The sequence below is a fragment of the Microtus oregoni genome, unplaced genomic scaffold (assembly GCF_018167655.1).
Source record: "Microtus oregoni isolate MIOR12 unplaced genomic scaffold, Mior012 000016F_ref0000370, whole genome shotgun sequence".
In the NCBI taxonomy this organism is placed as follows: domain Eukaryota; kingdom Metazoa; phylum Chordata; class Mammalia; order Rodentia; family Cricetidae; genus Microtus; species Microtus oregoni.
This window is the reverse complement of record NW_024543075.1, coordinates 23,002,321-23,021,310: the sequence shown is the minus strand read 5'-3', so window position 1 is coordinate 23,021,310 and position 18,990 is coordinate 23,002,321. Positions and strand designations below refer to the sequence as shown.

At 48.9% G+C, this 18,990-nt stretch overlaps 1 protein-coding gene across 2 annotated transcripts in view; it reads left to right on the top strand.

The window, feature by feature from the left end:
- Scnn1b (sodium channel epithelial 1 subunit beta) overlaps positions 1–18,990 on the top strand; it is a 63,651-nt gene that overhangs the window by 6,305 nt on the left and 38,356 nt on the right. Inside the window, exon 1 of one of the 2 annotated variants that reach the window (XM_041666916.1) lies at positions 5,225–5,289. The exons of the other annotated variant lie outside the window; for it this stretch is intronic. The gene's annotated coding sequence lies outside the window, so the exon portion shown is untranslated. Of the gene's footprint in view, positions 1–5,224; positions 5,290–18,990 lie in introns of those variants that run through there. 2 annotated transcript variants of the gene reach the window in all.

The window sequence follows — 18,990 nt, the reverse complement described above, 5'->3', positions numbered from 1 at the left end:
TGGCAAGTGTCAGATATGAAGAACAAGCCTGGCACCTGATGGGTAGTAAAGGCTCATTAAAGGGAGGCAAGAGAGGAAAGGACAGAGAAGGCAAAGCGATGATGAGAAGGGGGAGGAGGCAGAGAGGAGGCCAGAAGTGCTAGACACAGCCTTCGGCCTGCTGGAACAGAACACCCTGACCGCACCACCCATCCCTCTGCATTGGAGGGAGAAGAGCAGGGGCTGTCACTGAGGGCTGCTGACTCTAGGGAGAGCTTCAGTAAGGAGTTCACTCTCTTGGAGGAGGGCCTCCACCTGCTGGGGAGGAAGGTTTGGGGGGCATCCCTGAACCTGTTTCTACCTCCCCGCCACCCCCTGACCTCCCCACCCCGACCCAGGCATCAAGGCTTGCCCAGCTCCTTACTTCTGCCTCCTCCAGACAATTTGTGTAATTTACCGTCCGAAAGGCACCGCTAGGGTTTCCCACCCTTGTGTGAGCAGGCTTGTGCAGAGTGTGCTCCAAGGGCTGCCCCAGGGCTGACATTTGGCTCCTCAGGGAGAGCATGAGGGCGGGGCAAAGTCAGAAACACTGTCACTTATGCCTGGCACGCTAAAAGATCGCATTAGGGCTAGGTATTCTGGGGATAGTGCCAATCCCCCACTCCACCCTACCTTGGCTCTGGCCCACTGACTGGCTAGGGGTTACTGGGTTGTTTCGCGGGTGGCAGAACCTGGGACTCCATGGGAAGAGGCACTCAGAAGTTGGAGGCATCCCAGGCAGGAATCCGGGGTGCCCCGCATGCTGGCTACTATAACCTGCTTTGTAGGAATTTAAACAAGGGGCAAAGTGAGAGTGTTTGGTTGCCGTGGGAGTTGAGGCTCCAAGCTGATGCTCATCGAACATCTGCAAAGTAAGAGTGATGGGAGGGTGGGAAGGAAGCATGGCAGAAGTGGGTGCATGCCAGCATTAAAATAGACACTGAAAACATCCCTGGCATGCCAAGCCATGGCTCAGTTCCCCCGAGCCTCCTCGGCCCCTCGCCTGGAGAGCCCCTTCCCACCCTCATCTCAATCCTGCAACTCCCAAGAGGACCTTCCCAGTAGGGCTGGCCTTAGGTGGGCAGGGTTGCTCCCGGCGGGCGGAGCTGACAGTATAATAGGCCAAGTCTCTTCCCTGGAGACTCTCTGAAAGGTATCTCAGCCCCTCCCCCAGAGGTTTCCACACTGCCCTGGAAACAGCTGTTCTGCCTGCTTTCTCTTTCTAGAATGGTATGAACGCAGATGAAGCCACGGGGCTTTCTCCCCATCAATATAGTAGCAAGGGGATCAGACCCTGGGCTTTGCACCAAAACTGTGGTGATAGTGGTGGTGGTGGTGGCTTCTTCTTCTTGTTGTTGTTTTTGTTGTTGTTGTTGTTGTTTTGAGACTGGGTTTCTCTGTAGCCTTTGAGCCTCTCCTGGAACTAGCTCTGTAGACCATGCTGGCCTCGAACTCACAGAGATCCACCTGCCTCTGCCTCCCAAGTGCTGGGATTAAAGGCGTGTGCCACCACTGCCCAGCCCCAAAACTGTGTTTTGCTAAGCATGTACCGTACCCCCAGCCCAGGACAGTGCTATATACTACATGCAAGCACTTGCATTATGTCATTGAATTATTTCAGCAGCCACAAAAGTAGGCAGTGTAACTATCTCCACTTTACATATGGGGAAACTGAGTTTTCTCTCTGCGCGAATGTGTTACTGCCTCACGGCAGTCCTGTAAAACAGGTGACAGTGTTGAATGGAATCCGAGAGGCTAAGTCACTTGCTTTAGGTCACTAAGAGCTAGTGAATGGTGAAACTGGGATTATAACCTGGACAGTTTGGCTGCAGAGTGCACTATTTGCCTGGCCGTGTCCTCTCAGATGCTGGGTGTCACCTGAACAACCCGGGGTAGATGGGAAGTGGAATTTTTCCCTCTGAGACATAGCTCTCGATGTCTTTGGGCCACCTGCAGTCAAATATAAGGTTTCAGCTTTCGGATCAACTGGGACTCACTCTGTGTCGTTGTGTGGGTTGAGCTCTTGGTCGCCCCTAACCAAGAGGCTGGCAAGTGTTAGCATGTGACTGCCACTCTAGGGCCCTTCTAATCTGGGGCACCAGCTCAACCTCCAAACTGCTCAACAATCACAACTTCCTCTGACCCGATTGATGGTTCCAAAGGAGAGGCAGGCAAAAAGACTAGCAACTGACTTCAGTCCCTGGGCCAGCCTGCCCCTGGAACAAGGTGGAGAATGTATGGCCTCGCCTCCATGCGGGGAGAAGAGAAGCTAGACTTCAGTAGGAAGCTCCGAAGGCCCCTGAGAGGGACAACGGTACTGTCCTTTCTGCTTTTTCTGTAATACTAGGGCAGAACCCATGACTGTGTACACGCTAGGTCAACTCACTGACCCTGAGTCGCGCTCCCAGCCCTTCATTCTTCCTCCTTGTTTCTGATCTCAGGTTGGAGTGGGATGGTATCTAGTTAGCCCGGGTGTCGTGAGACCTGCTCTGGAGGTCTTTATGGAGGAGCCTTTACACTTACAAAGAAATGACTGCGAAGCTGTCGGAGCTGGCAGACAGTATAGGCTACCTGTATTTCCTCGTCAGTCTGCTCCCAATAACACTACCAGGGAGATGTGAGCCCCCAGCCCCCCAGCCCCCACCATCCCCTTAGCACCATTCCCACACCCATTATCATCTTTATCATGTCCACCATCACCCCCATCCACAACAGCCACAGGACCCACATGGTTTCTGAGACCCAAGGTCAAGGCCCAGTCTGAAGACGGACATACTCAGAGGACATGATGCATCTCATTCCCTAGAAAGATAAGGAAGAATGTGGACCTCAACAGTTCAAAAAGCACCAATTCAGTTCCCAGTTCTTCCACTTTCTAGCTGCGTGGCTTCGGGGAATTGACCCAATCTCTCTGAAAAGAGATCTGATCTATAAAATGGAATGATTGCAATTCCTCCCTCTTAGACTCATGGGAAGGGACACATAAGCTCATTCAGGTACAGCCCTGGCACAGGGCCTGGCTTGGATTGTAAAAGCAAAACAAATACAGGAAAACACACAGGCCAGGGGAACAGTAGTTAAGGGCATAGCTCGAGGCTCTGGCTCTGAGTCAGTTCCCATCAGCTCTGGATTTCAGAGGCAGGTGGAGCCCAGTGTGAGAATGGGCCTGAATAGCATGGCTTGCAGACTGCCCAGCAGAGTCCACCTAAGCACTGAGCGTGGAGGGAAGTGAGAGTTCCTGCCCAGATGGAGGCTGAGATGCCCACTGAAGTTGTGATCTGCACAGTTTGAGACAAGTCAGGAAGGACACTTGTCCAGCTGAAGGCAGAAGTCCAGGAAGGACCAACTACTTCCTCTCTCATTCCAAGCCATTCCCCCAGCACCAGCACAGACCCGCTCCCCCTTCATACATGGAGACATTCCCTTCTAAGACTGTTCTCTTCTTGATGATTGTTTCTGAATAGCTATAAAGACAGCCCAGGGCAGCTCCTGCGCTGGTGTATTCTGAAATTCTTACCTCCAGCCTCCAGGGCTGCTGTACACAGCTATGGAATGTGTGCTACACGACCCCGGGATGTCATCCAACCAACTACGTTATGAATGGTGGCCCCTGGAGTTGTGAGGTACACAATTGCACGAACAAACAGGACAGGTCTGCCAGGCTCCTTCTCCTGAGCACGATAGAATGATTTTATCAGTTCCCGATGCCAGCTCAAAGCAGAGAGTGGTTGGATGGCGTCTAGATGTCAATCAAGACCCAAATAGCCCAGGCTTGCTGCCTAAGCAGACCAAGCAGGTTTGTAGCTGACCTTGAGAAGCTTGTGCGTAGGCCTCGTGGTGACTGGGGATGACAGCGGGTTATAGATGGTCATTAAGAGAGATGACGAGGAAGCAGGGAGGCAGAGTGATCACATAAGCAGGCTCTGCAGTTAGCTGTGGGCTCAAGTCCCTGAGTTCAATCCCCAGCACTGCCTAGCAAAACACAGATTCCTAGGTTCAATTCCAAGCATCATATACACACATAATAATAATATAATAACAAAATCTTACTGTCTAGGCCTTCGCCAAAAGTGTATCATCCTTATTTTAGCTTATTTTCCCAACCCCTGCTCCAGGTGCTTGCTTTCTGGGGAATTGTGTGAACTCCAGGCTCACGCCACACCCCAGACCAAGCAAATCGCACTCTGAGGGCAGAGGCAGGTGTCGGTGTCATTTCCGCACCTGTAGGTAACCTTCCAGGAAGACATATTGAGAGCTCTTTCCCTGGTTCTTCTCCAGTTCTTTCCGTAACTTTCTGCCCAGAAGCAATTCCTGTTTCCATGGTCAGAAAGCCATCCCAGCGGCCGGGGAGACAGCGTGACCAGTGAAACCCTTGCTGTCTAAGTGCGGGACCTGAGTTCAATCCCCAGAACCCCTGTAAGAATGCCAAGGCAGGGAAGTGCCTGTTTATAATCCCAACATGGGGGAAGCAAAGACAGGAGGATTCCTGGAGCAAGCTGGTCACCAAGCCTAGCTTCTTGAGTAAGGTCTGCGCCAATGAGAGACCCTGTCCCAAAGCAGGTGGATGACATCCCTGAGGATGACAGCCCAGGTTGACCCCCTCACACACACACACACACACACACACACACACACACACGCCTTGCAAGCACACACACACACAAAGCACACTGACACACACACAGAGAGGAGAGGGAGAGAGAGAGAGAGAGAGAGAGAGAGCAGACCACAGTGTTCTTGTCCCTTAAGGCCTACACCACTGTATCCAGATTTGGCACCATCCTTGTGGACAGGATCTCAAGCCGGTGTTCCAGATGCCTGGCTGTGTGACTCACTTAGCATTCTTCTCTGGGATGGAGGATGTTGGGGAAGGAACTCAAGACCTCGCAGCATGCTGTGCGAGCGCTCTGCCACTGAGCTGTGTCCCCAGCAATAGTCATTTTGGTTTTCGTCAAATTTCGCTCACATCTGGTTTTCAGGTTTTCTCTAAACATCTCGTCCCAATTTCCCATGGTCTCCTGAGTCTGACTCATCTTTCCTTGGTGACATCACCTTCCATGAGAGCTTGAAGCCCAGGAGAGAAGAGAAAGCTTACGCCAGGGTGACTGCCAATTCCAACGAGCACACAGGTTCCTTGGAATCTGGCTACAGTGCATCTTCTGGTTGGGGTGTTTCTTACTGCTTACATGCTTTGCATGTTCGAGGTCCCGGATGCATCCCCAGCATGGCAGAGTTAAAGGAGAAAGATTCTGTACCGATGGATCACACCAGGTTTGAATTTTGTCTCTGTGTAGAGCTGTCGGTCATTGGCCAGGCACCATCTCTGCTGTCCCTCTCATTTCTTGGGAGTTTTTTGGTTTGGTTTGGTTGTGGTTTCCTACATGGAGTCTCACTAGAATGACTTCCAACTTACTTGAGGCCCAGGCTGACCTTGAACTCTCCATCTTCCTGCCTCACACTCTGGAGAGGCTGGGGTTTGTAGGCTCATACTACTACACCCTACTCTGGTGCCATCCTTTAAGTGGAGAGACAATAAGGCAGTGGTTCTTAAACTAGAGCATGACCCGGAACGCCAGAAGGTGGTTGAACTGGAGTTTCTGACTTAGGAGAACTGGGTAGGGCCTGAGGATCTGCCTTGCCAACAGCGCTCCCAGGGGCTGCAGCTACGGTCAGGATGACAACCAGACTTTGTAAACCACCTCTCTCAGTCATACCCTGGGCATTTAGCCAGGGATTCTTGCCGAGCTGGGTTCTCCAGAGGCCCCTACAAGACAGTTTTATTTGGTCTAAGGCACACAGGTCACATAGAAAAAAATCAGAATTTGGTTTGCTTCTGTGGCCAAGCTATGTCTTTGACCAGACCTGAGCGGTTTCCTCAAGCTCAAACCCACAATTTAAAGATATAATTGCTACCCAGAAGACAGAGTTTCTGTGGTCAAGCATGAGGTCTTCCCCATTCCACGGCTTCTGCTGTGTGTAGCTCACCACAGAGGGGTCTTGGGGGTGACACAGGCGAGCCCGTCAAGTGCACTTTAGCCTCACTTCTGGGGGCTTTAGCCTCAGGCCTGGAGCCATGGGAGGGAGGGAACAGACGCCACCCCCTCAGAAAGCTGGAGCCACCACAGCTTTGGAGACAGACTGGGCCCAGTGCCACCCTCCACATCTGCCCTGATCAAGAATGACCACCCAGCCCCCAAATACTTCCCTAAGGCCTTGAACTTGAGAGGGCTGGCAGGCAGGTCTGAATGGCGGGGGGGGGGGGGGGGGGGGGGGGGGGGGGCTGATGGAGGTCAGGGAGTAAAACTGCTCTCAGGACTTTTCTTCCTGGATTGGCGCGCTGACGACTTTGGCGTGGGGGTTGGAGAACTTCATCACCTTTCACTGGAGAAGGCAGGTGCATTGGTACCTTTCACTAGGTTTCTCTTGTCACAGCTGGGTGACCCTGAGCGGCCTGCTGTGCTGGAGAGGTGACAATTCCTTGCAGGCTCAGCTCGAGGATTAAGTGAGGCGATGTCATGTGATAGTTCCTGGTGCGTACCAGGCGCTCAGCAAGCGTTGTTGCCGCCACCGTGGAAGTACAGATAGGAACTATGATTTCATTCTGCAAACACCCAGAACACCACTTCCCTACCCTGCCTCCCTGCACCCCGACCTCACCCCCCCCACACTCTAAACCCCCACCCCAGCCCTCTTCAGACCTCTGTGGCCTTCTGCTCATGAGAGTTGATTTATAATCCAAAAGCACCTATTTGTCCCCAAAAATATTCATTGTAATAGCTAACCCATATTTAAGCCCTTAACTCATTGTTCACGCTCTATGCTGTCTTATAGTAACGTGATGCTATGCACAAGCATGAACCACAGAAGCAATTAAAAATTCTGTGATACTGAGGATGGAGCCCAAGACCTGGCACGAGCTAACCAAGTGCACTTGCAATGCCAGACATGGTCTAGCTGTGGAATCCTGGCTGGCTATGAACTCATGGTCCTCCTGCCTCAGCCTCCCCAGTGCTAGGGTTAAAGGTATATATCACCACACCCAGAAATGTATTTTATTTTCAGTCGTGATTTAAAAAAAAAAATGAAATGAAAAATAAATTAAAAAAAAAACTTGCAACATACAAATGGTCACATCTTTGTTTTTATTGCTGGGGATGGAACCCAGGGCCTCTGGCATGCAGAACAAGATTCCACATAACTCTAACCTGTCACCTTAAATCACCACATCTTAAAAAAAAAAATTGTTTTTGAGACAGGGTCTCACTACGTAGCCCTGGCTGGCCTCAAACTCACAGAAATCTACCTGCCTCTGTCTCCCAAGGCGTTTCCACCATGCCCAGAAAATCACTTCTAAAATTTAATTTCCAAATTACTCTATTTATCTTGAGGTGGGCACACATATGCCATAGTGTGTACCAGAGGACAGCTCTGGGAGAATCAGCTCTGTCCTTCTACCAACAGGATCCAACAGGTTGCAGGGCTTGGCAGCAAGTGTGCCTACCTGCCGAGCCATCTTGCCTGCCCACTTGAGCTCACTTTTGAGCACATAGTTCCGTAGCGTGAAGGATGCTCAGAGTCTGGTCTTTCATCTTCGCGTCGTATCTATGGAGACCAGATTGTGTCCTATACCTGTGGCATATCTCAGTTCCACAAGGGACATTTCCCACACCCAGTAGCCGCTGTGTGACTGGGGCTACCCAAATGGCTTGAAGACCCTGTTTATGGAGTGGACCTGGGAAGGAGCTGGATGCTGTCTGCTGACCACCTTGGGGAGGTAGGCTCCAGTGGATTGAAACAGGCAGTAAGGGAGCAGATCAGAGTCAGGGAGACTTGCCTGAGGGGAAGCCTTGGCACAGAGCCCCCGGGGTACTGTAGGAAGACAGGCCCTTCCTCTGTCCAGTACTACTGGTGACTTTGGCAAAATCCCATTACCTCTCTGAGCCTCTATAGACACTTCTGCAAATGGGGCAGTGATAGGCTCTCTCTGTTTTCTTGCCTTGATTTTCATGAGGTCATGCCGGCAGAGAGCCCTTGGCACTGTGCTGAGCAAATGTTGGCTTTTGTAATTACTGGAGGGAAAGGAGGATGAAAACATGCAGCAACTGCTGGGTTTACAGTCTTATCTGCACGGTTGTATTAGAAAGGACAGCTGTTGGAGACAATTTCTTCCAAGTCTAGAAAAGAACCGTTAGACGCTGGGTCCACTTCCCTGAGGCTGGACTGGCAATGAATGTGCCCCTTGCTCCGCATACACCCTAGAGAGCTTTCGATTGGCTGTGGAGCAAAGGCCAAACCCTCATTGGTTTTCTGGCAAACACACATCTTCTGTTCCCTTCACTGCTCTTCAGAACCCAGGTTCAAATTCCAGCTCGCCACTTGCTGGTCACCACCTTGTGTAGTTTTTTATCCTCTCTGAGTTCTGGTTCTCCTACCCATAAAATGAGGTAGAAATAGCACCTATGCCATTGAGTTGGCAGGAAAATTGGCTTCTACATAGGATGGATCACAGCAGTGTGTGTGGCGGAGAGAGAGGGAGAGAGGGCGAGAGTGCATTCAAGGGGGCTCTCAGCCCCCTTTCTGGAAGCTTCTTTCCTGGAAGTCCCTCCCCTGACGAATTCTTGATATCTGCCCAGATCCATCCGTTCATGCCAGCTCTTCCAAGAAGTCCCTCACAAATGGCAGTCACCATCCCTCTTCGGTGCCCATGGCCTTTCTGAGGACTAGCCTCTCCTCTTGTCGCGTTAGCAAGCTGTCTCACAGCATGGCTGTCTGGCTGCCCCATAACTCTCCTGCCAGGAGAGAAGAGCTGGGTTGTGTACAGTAGGTTTTTCGTATGTGTGAGGGGGGGTCAGGGCTGGGGGACAGGTTGGCACACGGGTTTAAGGACTGCTTAGAGGTAGAGGTGTGTGTGTGTGTGTGTGTGTGTGTGTGCATGTGGGTGTGTGTGTGCACGCATGCGTGTGAGTGTGTGTCTGTGTGTGTGAGCGTGTGTGCATGTGTGTGTGCGTATGTGTATGTGCGTGTGTGTGTGCATGCATGCATTGTGTGTGTGTGTGTACGTGTGTATGTGTGTGTGTGTGTGTACTTGTGCCTATGCCCTATGTGAAGGTCAGAGGACAACTCATGGGAGTTGGTTCTCTCCTGCCATTGTGTGAGTCCCAGAGAGCATACTAGATCATCAGGTTTGGTGACAAATGCTTTTCACTGCTGAGCCATCTTGTTGCTCTTGCTCTCTCGCTCTCCCTCTCTCTTTTCCATCCTCCCTCTCATCCCTCCTATGTTTTCTGGAGACGGGATCTCCTGTAGCCCAAGTTAGTTTCAAACTCACTACATCCCTGAGGTTGACCTTGAACTTCTGATCTTCATGCTTCCTCCTCCGGAGGCCTGGGGTTACAGGTGTGCACCACAGCTTGAAGGATGCCTTTCCTCTCCACGTTCTGTAAACCCCCTGTCCTGTGGGTGTGGGACAACAAAGGGAAGGCGACCCTGACCTATTCTCCCTCCAGCCACCTGCATCTTGCAGTTGTGCTTCGGGTGAATTTGTCCCTCCAAAAGCCCAGGTTGCCCCTCTAGCCCCTAGGATGTCTATATCCGCAATGGGGGCCTTTAGAATGGCGATTCAGTTTTAAAACGAAGCCGTTAGAAAGCTTACATCTGCGTGAATGGTGTCAGTGTAAGAGGAGGAAGCCCTGGTACAGAGCAGGGCCGTCTGCACACAGGCAGGGGACTGGCTGGACGAGCACAACAGTCACGTGCTGGCCAAGGAGTACTCTCCGCAGAACCAACCCAACGCCGCCACCTTGACCTGACACTTCAAGCCTACAGACGATGAGAAAATGCATTCTGCTGTCTGAGCCACGCAGCTTGATGTCTTATTAGGGCTGACTGGAGGAGATGAGGGGGTGAGAAGCAGGCAGAGAGGTGGAGGAGAGGGGCGCGGAGAGAGCTAAAGAGCCCTCCTGATTCTGGATAGGGAAGAGGAGAGTGGAGGCTCACCCTTCATACCCAGAGAATGCCTTCTGCATTATTCCAAACAAAGGCTTCCAGAACTTTCTATGGATACACTCTCAAATTAAACCACCCACTTTAAAAGTCCTTTCCCATTTCTTATTTAAAGGCAAAATGGGGTGGCCAGTTAGCTCAGTAGTGCTTGCAGCCAAGACTGATGACCTGAGGTTCATCCCTGAAACCTATGCAGTGGAAGGAAAGAACCACTTCCTGCAAGCTGTCCTCTTGTGGCATGTATGCACTCCATACAGTAGTTAATTAATTAATTGTAAGAAAAAAATTAGAGGCAAAAGTATATCTGGGAGTGGCAGTGCGCACCTTTGAAATCAGCACTTGGGAGAAAGCAGAAGGAGAAAAATAGCCATGAGTTTGAAATCCGGTCTGCGCTACCTAGTCAGCCTAGGGCCAGGTAGGGCTAAATAGTGAATCCTGATCTCGAGAAACCCATGGGAGCTGCTAGGATGCCTCAGTGGGAAAGGCACTAGCTGCTAAGCCTGACGACCTGAGCTCAATCCCTTGGGCCCACACAGTAGAAGGGAGAACCAACTCCTGCAAGTCGTCCTCTGGCCTCCACAGGCAGGTTGTAGCACATGCACACATACACACATGTATACACACACACACACACACACACACACATACACACACACACACACACACCATACACGCCTTTTCTAAAGACAGATGAACACAGATTCCGCCTAAGAACATCTGACTCTAGACCAGTTTTCATAGTTGAGACAAGGTCTCACTATGGAGACCAGATTGGCTTTGAACTTACCATCCCTTTGCCTCAGTCTCTCCAGGTCAGGATCACAGGAATGAGCCTTCATTTTAATAATAGCACAATATTCATGAGTGTCAGTGGGGGCAGATAAAGGCTGCAAAGCTGGGCCTACCACCATGGAGCCTCGAGCTATCAACAAATCAGCTTGACTTTTCCATCTCTATCCATGGATTAGTCAGCCCCCTCCCTCCGCTTCACACACGCGTGCGTGCACGCACACACACACCTTTTCCAGGCTTAGCTGATCTTATCCTCCGCACTTGCCTCTAGCCTGGACAGGGAGGGGAGGCAGCAAGCAGATAAAAGCAGCCACATTCTTCCTTTCCAGCCTGCCCTGAGCACATGACACTCCACCCACCGTGGGCAGGTGGCCACTTGAATGAGTGAGGGTAGGGCCAAGGGCTTGGGTGCTTGCCATTGGTGTCCCCAAGTCATCCGTTCCCTGGGACCAGATGACAGATCTCCTGACTCTGGGCCTGGTGGAGGAGGTGCTCTCCCACTGACTGGGGATCGCACAAGATAGGAAGGCCAAAGAGCACAGAGATGGAGGACATCAGCATGGAGGGGTACGCCACAGTCACGTCGCCTCCTCTGCAGTCTTTAGTTCAGCCTGGCCTCAAAAGGTAAGGCCAGGGTCACCTCCAGAGACTGTAGGAACAAGGCAGGAGGTCCTGATGTTTGCTAGTTGACCAAACATCACTTCCGGTTGATTTCTTTTTGAACTGAAAATAAATTATAAAGTCACAAAAACTGGAGTAAATGGGGACAAATATTAAATCATAAGTTGAAGTGTATGCCCAATCTTACGTTCTCTTGTAAACCCGTTTGGCCAATTAATAGAAACTTGATCCCAAGCAACCCAGGTGCTCACTAGACCACTCCCTGAGCCTCTCAATTCTAGGAAGCCCATAGAGTTTTCTGGGCTTGGTGGCACATTCCCGGAATTCCAGAAGCACTCAGAGGGCAGAAGGATCACCATGAGGTTGAGGCAAGCCTGGGCTACATAGTGAGTCCCAGAGAAGTCTGGGCTATATAACTAGATTTTTTTTTAACTTAAAAACACCATCAACAACTATCAAACTGTATTTTCTGCTACCCCCCCACACACACACACATCATTTTCCCATAACAACCAAGTTTTTCAGGCACACCTTTCAGATCCACAGGGGACTCCATCCAGAGAGGACCTAAACCCTCACTCTTCAGTCCCTCATATAAAGTGATTCATGGTTCACTACTGCCTATGGACTTGCCTTGAGACTTTGCATCTCTAGATTACCTATCATGCCTACTACAACGTAGGTGTTGACTATATTGTTTGGGGCATAATGGTGACAAGGTATCTATACATGTTCAGGACAAATATACTACTTTAAAAAAAATCTGACCTGAGATTGCTTGAGTCCACAGATGAATACAAGAAACCAATTGTATTTTGATTTATATTGGAGAGAGGAGGGGAAGGAGAGCGGGAGAGAATGAGGGCTATAACAAGGCCATGACAAGCAGAGGGCAGTCTCTGGGAGCCCGCTCTCTCCTCTGTTTTCTCTGAGAAAGACCTAGCTGTGCTGTATATTCTAGGCTAGCTGGACCAAGAGTCCAGGGAATTTTTTTTGTCTCTGTGCCTTCCACCTTGCAGTAGGGGTGCTGGGTTTATGGGCCCATGATACTACATCTGACTATTTTTACATAGATTCTGATCATAAGGTTTGTGTGACAAGGGTTTGAACTCCTGAGCCATCTCGCTGGCCCTAACTTTCATAATCTCAATTTTCCAGGTAGTAACGCTGCCTGGAGTCTTTTCCCACACTGCTGCAAAGCTAAGAATGGGCTTGCTTATTATGTTTTTGTGGTATAAACAATATATGTTCATCATGGGAAAGTGGTAACACACAGATAAACTATAAATATTATCCTTAGTAACTGAAGCTCTTGCTTCTAGGAGGTAATCACAATAAACACCCTGATTAATAGCATTCCAGATGATTTTTTTTCTTATGTACACAGATATATATAATCCTACAGGTTGTTTTAATCTGGGGATGGATGGGGACTGGCTAGCCTAGAACTCTCCATCAGACTCCTGAGAACTGGGATTACAAATTGTCTGTCACTGTGGTCAATTCTACAGGTGGGAGTGAGTGAGTGAGTGTCTGTATGTATATCTCGGTGTGCTTGCATAGGTAGCACATACATGTATCGATAAGAGACAACCTGGACTATCATTCCTCAGGTTCCTCTACCTTTTGGGTTGAGATGGAGTCTCTCATTGGCCTGGAAGTTTGCCAAGTAGACTTGACTAACTGGCCACAGAGCTTCTAGAGAACCACCTCCCATTGCAACACCTCAACTGGGGTGACCAGCTTCCACCTCCCTGCCGGGCTTTTTATATGCATCTGGGGAGCAAGTCTGGGTCCTAACACTTACAAGGAAAGTGTTTCACCAACTAAGCCATCTTCCCAGACCTCACAGATTGTTTTCAACAGTAGCACTTAAATCACCTTCCCTAATGGCCTCCCGCACTCCTCTGTGGGTCTGGACTGCGTATAGCATGCCCGGCTCCCCCATTCCAACCCACATTTACGTTTTCTCTCCATGAGCATCTGCACTGTTGTAGAAAGTCTTGACAGAAAGGATGGGACTGTCCTGGGTGTGTTACCTTTCTAGATCCAGTTGCAGACCTTAATCACCAGGTGCCAGAGGAAATGACAGATGTTTCCTTAAAAGGTCATTCAAGGAAGGGCTGGGATGTCACTCAGGGATGGAGGACTTCCACAGCATGCTGAAGTCCCTGGGTTGCATCACAGCACCTCCGGAAAACTAAATGTTGTCTAAGCTTGATATGATGACATATGACCATAATCCTGGACTTCAGAATCTGACGCATACATAGAAAGATGGCATATGCTAGGCCAGTGTGGGGACGGGGAGGGAATTCAAGGGCTAGGGATATGGCTCAGTGGTATATTGTGTCTAGCCTGACACAGGACCCTGGGTTCAAGCTCCAGCCCTGGTAGGGGCAGGGCAGCCAGTTAAGTCTTTCTGGCAGCTGTGGCCATCTGAGGTCTTAGAGACTGGGAACCTCAGACTGGGTTGACTGAGCACATGTCAAGCTGTTCCTGGAATTGAGGCCTATGTAATATAGATCTACACTTGGTGGTAGAGTAAACCTACAAAACAGGTCAGGCTAAAATCCACCAGGCATGACCACTCGGGGGCGGGGTCAGCATGTCAGGCAGCAAGGCATCTTATCGAATCTAGTGAGTTGGAGAAGGCTGCCTGCTGAATGCGTCTGCCTGAGAGAGGGTACCGGCGGCTTTCAGATAGCACTTGTGGCGCTGTTTCTCATCTCGTTCATAATTATTTATGTTGAGGTGGATTAGAACACATATATAATTAGTGACATCCAACCTGTGATTTAGTGGATATTGTTGCTCGGGACGAAGCTGAAGCGGGTATTTAAGCAAAACCAGGAGTGAGTCAACTGAAAGAAAGATATTAAGTAAATGACAGCATAATTGGTTCCCAAAGGCAGCCCATCTTGTATCATGATGACCGGGCCCAAAGACATCCTTGTACAGGAAGCAGTCAGTCTCCAGAAACAGAGATAGGAAGCTGTCGCTGATAGTGACACTCTGGACCACGTCGGTCTACAGAGATAACCTTACAGGATTCTTCAACCATCTGTGCACTGAACTACAGAAGTCAGAAGATTCTAGAAGTGAGCAGACAGCACAAATGTACTGCCCACTCTGGTCTAGTTTTGTGAAAGCAGAACTCCTGCCTCACAACTTGGGGCAAAGGCCTCTGAGCTGTGAGCTGAGCTTCCCCATCCCACACTCTGGTCTTTATTTAGTTGGGCTCAGGGGTTTGGTTTGTTTTGTTAGATAAAGTCTTGCTATGTAGCCCAGGCTGGCTTCAGAGTCAATCTCCTGCCTCAGCCTCCTGAGTGATAGAATTGTAGCTGTCTGCTGGCCCCATATCCATGGTTGAAGTTAGGATTTTTGTTTGGTTTGCTTGAACTCACTAAGTAGCCAAGGCCATTCCTTTTTCCACCTCCACAAGGATTGGAATCACAAGTCTTCACCTCCATGTCTGTCCTTGAGGTGAAATCTCCAAGTGGACCTGTAGATTTAAGATTTTCTTTAGAATTGGATTGTCATGTTGGCCTGTGAAGGGGTCCAAGTCACACCCAACTGTTGCTGGTGACATTGGTCTCCGACTATTCTAATGCACCTGGGCCTTTTGTTCTAAGCTTTTGGCTAGAACTGGTAAAGGTGATGCAGAAAACAGATGGTACATGGTCACCAGAAAAGAGGGTCACCGTGGATGTGGGCCCCCAGGATGTCCTTCATCTACGGAAAGGGCAGCTTGTCACTCCTGGTCACTTCTCTTGTCATAACTTTCACTGGCGAGCCAAGTGAGCTCCCATTATAATTAATGCTACTCTCTAATGACACAGCAATTAGGAAGACAGCTGTCTGGCAGTTTTAGCGATGACCAGGGAAGGACACGGTGAAATGACACCATGGGAGGAAGTTGCTTTAAAGCAGAGGGAAGAATGAAGAGGAGAGAGAAAGAGGAAAAAGGATAAACAGGAAGGTGGAGAATAAAAGCGGAAGAGAGGGTCGGACCTGGGGTCCGGACATAGGTGTGCAGTTGCCTATGAGTTGGGAAAGCTTTCCAAAAAAAAAGCTTAATAGATTTTAAATTTTAAGGTTAAAAATTTAGTTTCAATCTGGTCATTGGATGGAAATATTTATAAGAGACTGTATCAAACTTTGAAATCAGAAGAAAGCCATGGCTGCCCCTGCAGTGACTGGGACCTTGGCACAGAGTGCCATTTCATGGCACTCTTGGACTTGGGCTGTGTCCCTCTGCCTCTTCATTCACAGCCATTTACCTGTCACCACTACAGAGCTGCAGTCCATCGTCTCGCTGGCATGACGCCAGCGCCCCGCCTTTGCCCATCTTTAAACTAGGTCTCTCTAGTTCGGTCTGTTTTTATTGTGTTTATTGAGCTATACTTTTCTCCACACCCTCCATTTCTTCCCCCTCGCCTTCTACCCTCTCCCATGGTCCCCATGCTTCCAATTTACTCAGGAGATCTTGTCTTTTTCTACTTCCCATGTAGATTAGATCCATGTATGTCTCTCTTAGGGTCCTCTTTGTTGTCTAGGTTCTCTGGGATTGTGATTTGTGGACTGGTTTTCTTTGCTTTATGTTTAAAAACCACTTATGAGTGAGTACATGTGATATTTGTCTTTCTGGGTCTAGGTTATCTCACTCAATATTATGTTTTCTAGATCCATCCATTTGCCTGCAAATTGCAAGATGTCATTTTTTTTTGCTGTGTAGTACTCCATTGTGTAAATGTACCATATTTTCCTTATCCATTCTTGGTTTGAGGGGCATTTAGGTTGTTACCATATTCTAACTATGACAAGCAATGCTGCTATGAACATAGTTGAGCACATGACCTTGTGGCATGATTAAGCATCCTTTGTATATATACCCAAAAGTGGTTTTGCTGGGTCTTGAGGTAGGTTGTTTCCTAATTTTCTAAGAAATCACCATACTGATTTCCAAAGCAGTTATACCAGTTTGCATTCCCACCAGCAATGCAGAAGTGTTCCCTTTACCGCACCACCTCTTCAGCATAAGTTATCATCAGTGTTTTTGATCTTGGCCATTCTTACAGGTGTAAGATAGAATCTCAGAGTTGTTTTGATTTGCATTTCTCTAATGACTAAGGATGTTGAGCATTTTCTTAAGTGTCTTTCAGCCATTTTAGATTCCTCTGTTGAGAGTTCCCTGTTTAGGTCTGTACTTCATTTTTTTGTTGGATTATGTGATCTTTTGGTGTCCAATTTCTTGAGTTCTTTGTATATATTGGAGACCATTTTTATTAAATTATTTGGTTTTTTGATGGCCAGTTTTTTGTATATTTTAGAGATCAGACCTCTGTCTGATGTGTGGTTGGTGAAGATCTTTTCCCATTCTGTAGGCTGTCGTTTTGTCTTGCTGACCGTGTCCTTTGCTTTACAGAAGCTTTTCAGTTTCAGGAGGCACCATTTATTAATTGTTTCTCTCAGTGTCTGTGCTACTGGGGTTTATAGTTAGACAGTAGTCTCCTGTGCCAATGCATTTATGTATACTTACCACTTTCTCTTCTATGAAGTTCAGTGTGGTTGGTTTTATGTTGAGGTCTTTGATCCATTTGGACTTGAGTTTTGTGCATGTCAATAAATAGGGATCTATTTTCATTTTTTTACATGTTGATATCCAGTTATGCCAACACCATTTGTTGAATATGCTTTCTTTTTTCCATTTGATATTTTTTGCTTCTTTGCCAAAAATCAGGTGTTTGTAGATATGTGGATTGGTACCCAGGTCTTTGGGTTTTGCTTTTGATTTTGTTTTTGTTTTTAGGCAAAACCTGAGTAGATCCGGCTTGTCTTTACATTGTCATCTAGATGAGGATGATCTTGGACTCCTGATCCTCTGGCTTCCACCCAAGTGGTAGGATTACAGGCACAAGCCATTACACCTGGCTCCTATGTCCACTTTAAACACTGCCCTGGTCTTTCTGTGTTTGGAAAGCAGCATGGCCTTTCACTTGCCTGGGTCCTTGAGAGGATAAAAGCCAGCAGGAGCCAGTGCACATAGAAGGCTGTGAGCCTCATACAGTTCTAAACACCCTTGGGTGAAGGCTCAACATTGTCTCCACACCTCAGATAAGGGAATGGAAGCTCAGAGATAACACGTAGCTTCCCAGGGCTGCACAGCTTCCCTGGATTAGCACCCAGAGGGTTGACGGAACTTTGGATAAGCTTTTCCTGCCAGTTCTGTCTGTTCTATTATTCTCCCTCTTGGAACCAATGGATGGGAATCTTTCTCATTTTGAAAATATGACCCTGCTCATCCAAGAAGTGCTGACTGTGGTTCTTGGCAGAAGTCAGCATTTGGCAACATCCAGGTCCTACATGGTACCTAAGAGCAGGCAGGAGAAGCTCAGTCACCCTTTTGGTGGGTGCCTTAGGCGCAGACTCATAACTGGGCCAGTAGGGCTTATGCTGCCCTTGAGCTACCATCCCCTCTCTGGCCATCATGCAGCTCAGCACCCACCCTGTTTGGGATGGTTAGGGAGAAAAGCAAGTGTATGCATCCAACTTTGAGGGTTTAAGAGACCATGCTCACCTCATTCCCAGGAACATCTGTATGTATGGTGTTGACCAAACCCTTCATAGAGAGGTGCAGGCCTTCATGGGAGCTGGAAAGAGGCCAGAGAGGATGTGAAACAATTAGCTCTTGTGTCTCCTGCTTTCTGTGTGGGTCCTGAGTGTGTGCATTGTGGAGACTGGAGGTTGATATCAGGAATCAGCCCCAATCACTCTTCCACCTTATTCAGTGAGGTAGAGTTTCTCAGTCAAGCCCAGAGCTCACCCATATGGCTACTTTCCACAGACAGCTTGCTCTAGGAATCTCCTGTTTCTGCCTTCCGGGGCTAGAATTACAGGTGGGCTGCCACGCCCACTTGGCATTTCCATCAGTTCTGGAACTCCGAACCCCAGTCCTCAAGTTTACACAGCTACCACTTAAGCTCCAAGCTGTCTCCCCTGCCCATGGAAGATAGTTTTGCTTTGACTGGGAAGAAGGGAAAATGTGAAGCCCGGAGTCATTTGCAGGAACTCTTGGGGCTTTGAGAGGCTGCAGGGGGAGAGTGAGCAGGGTGCGGTTCGTGGACCCTCTACACATTGCAACCAGCCTTTTACCGGAAACTACTGCTTTGCCAGCTGCCTACTGCTCAGGTTGCTGAAATAAAGGCCACCATATTGGTGGCATATGAACAACAAGTCTAAGATAAACTTGTTGGCATGTCCTATCTGGTAAGGGTCTGCTCCATGGTTTCCAAGAGCCTTCTTTCCCACCTACCATCCCCTCATGAATGCCTCCCTCAGCATTCCAGGGTGAACAGCAGCCATCATTCTGAATAATTCTGTCCCTAGTGTGACATGATGAGGACAATATCAGTTACCACCCCTGATATCTACCTGTTGAAAATACCGTGTACATGAGTTTCCAAGTAGCAATTCCCTGAAACCTGACAACCCAGAAGGCAAATACCATCATCCCCACTTGCAAAGAAAATGAAGATCCGAAGAGTGTGTGTTAGT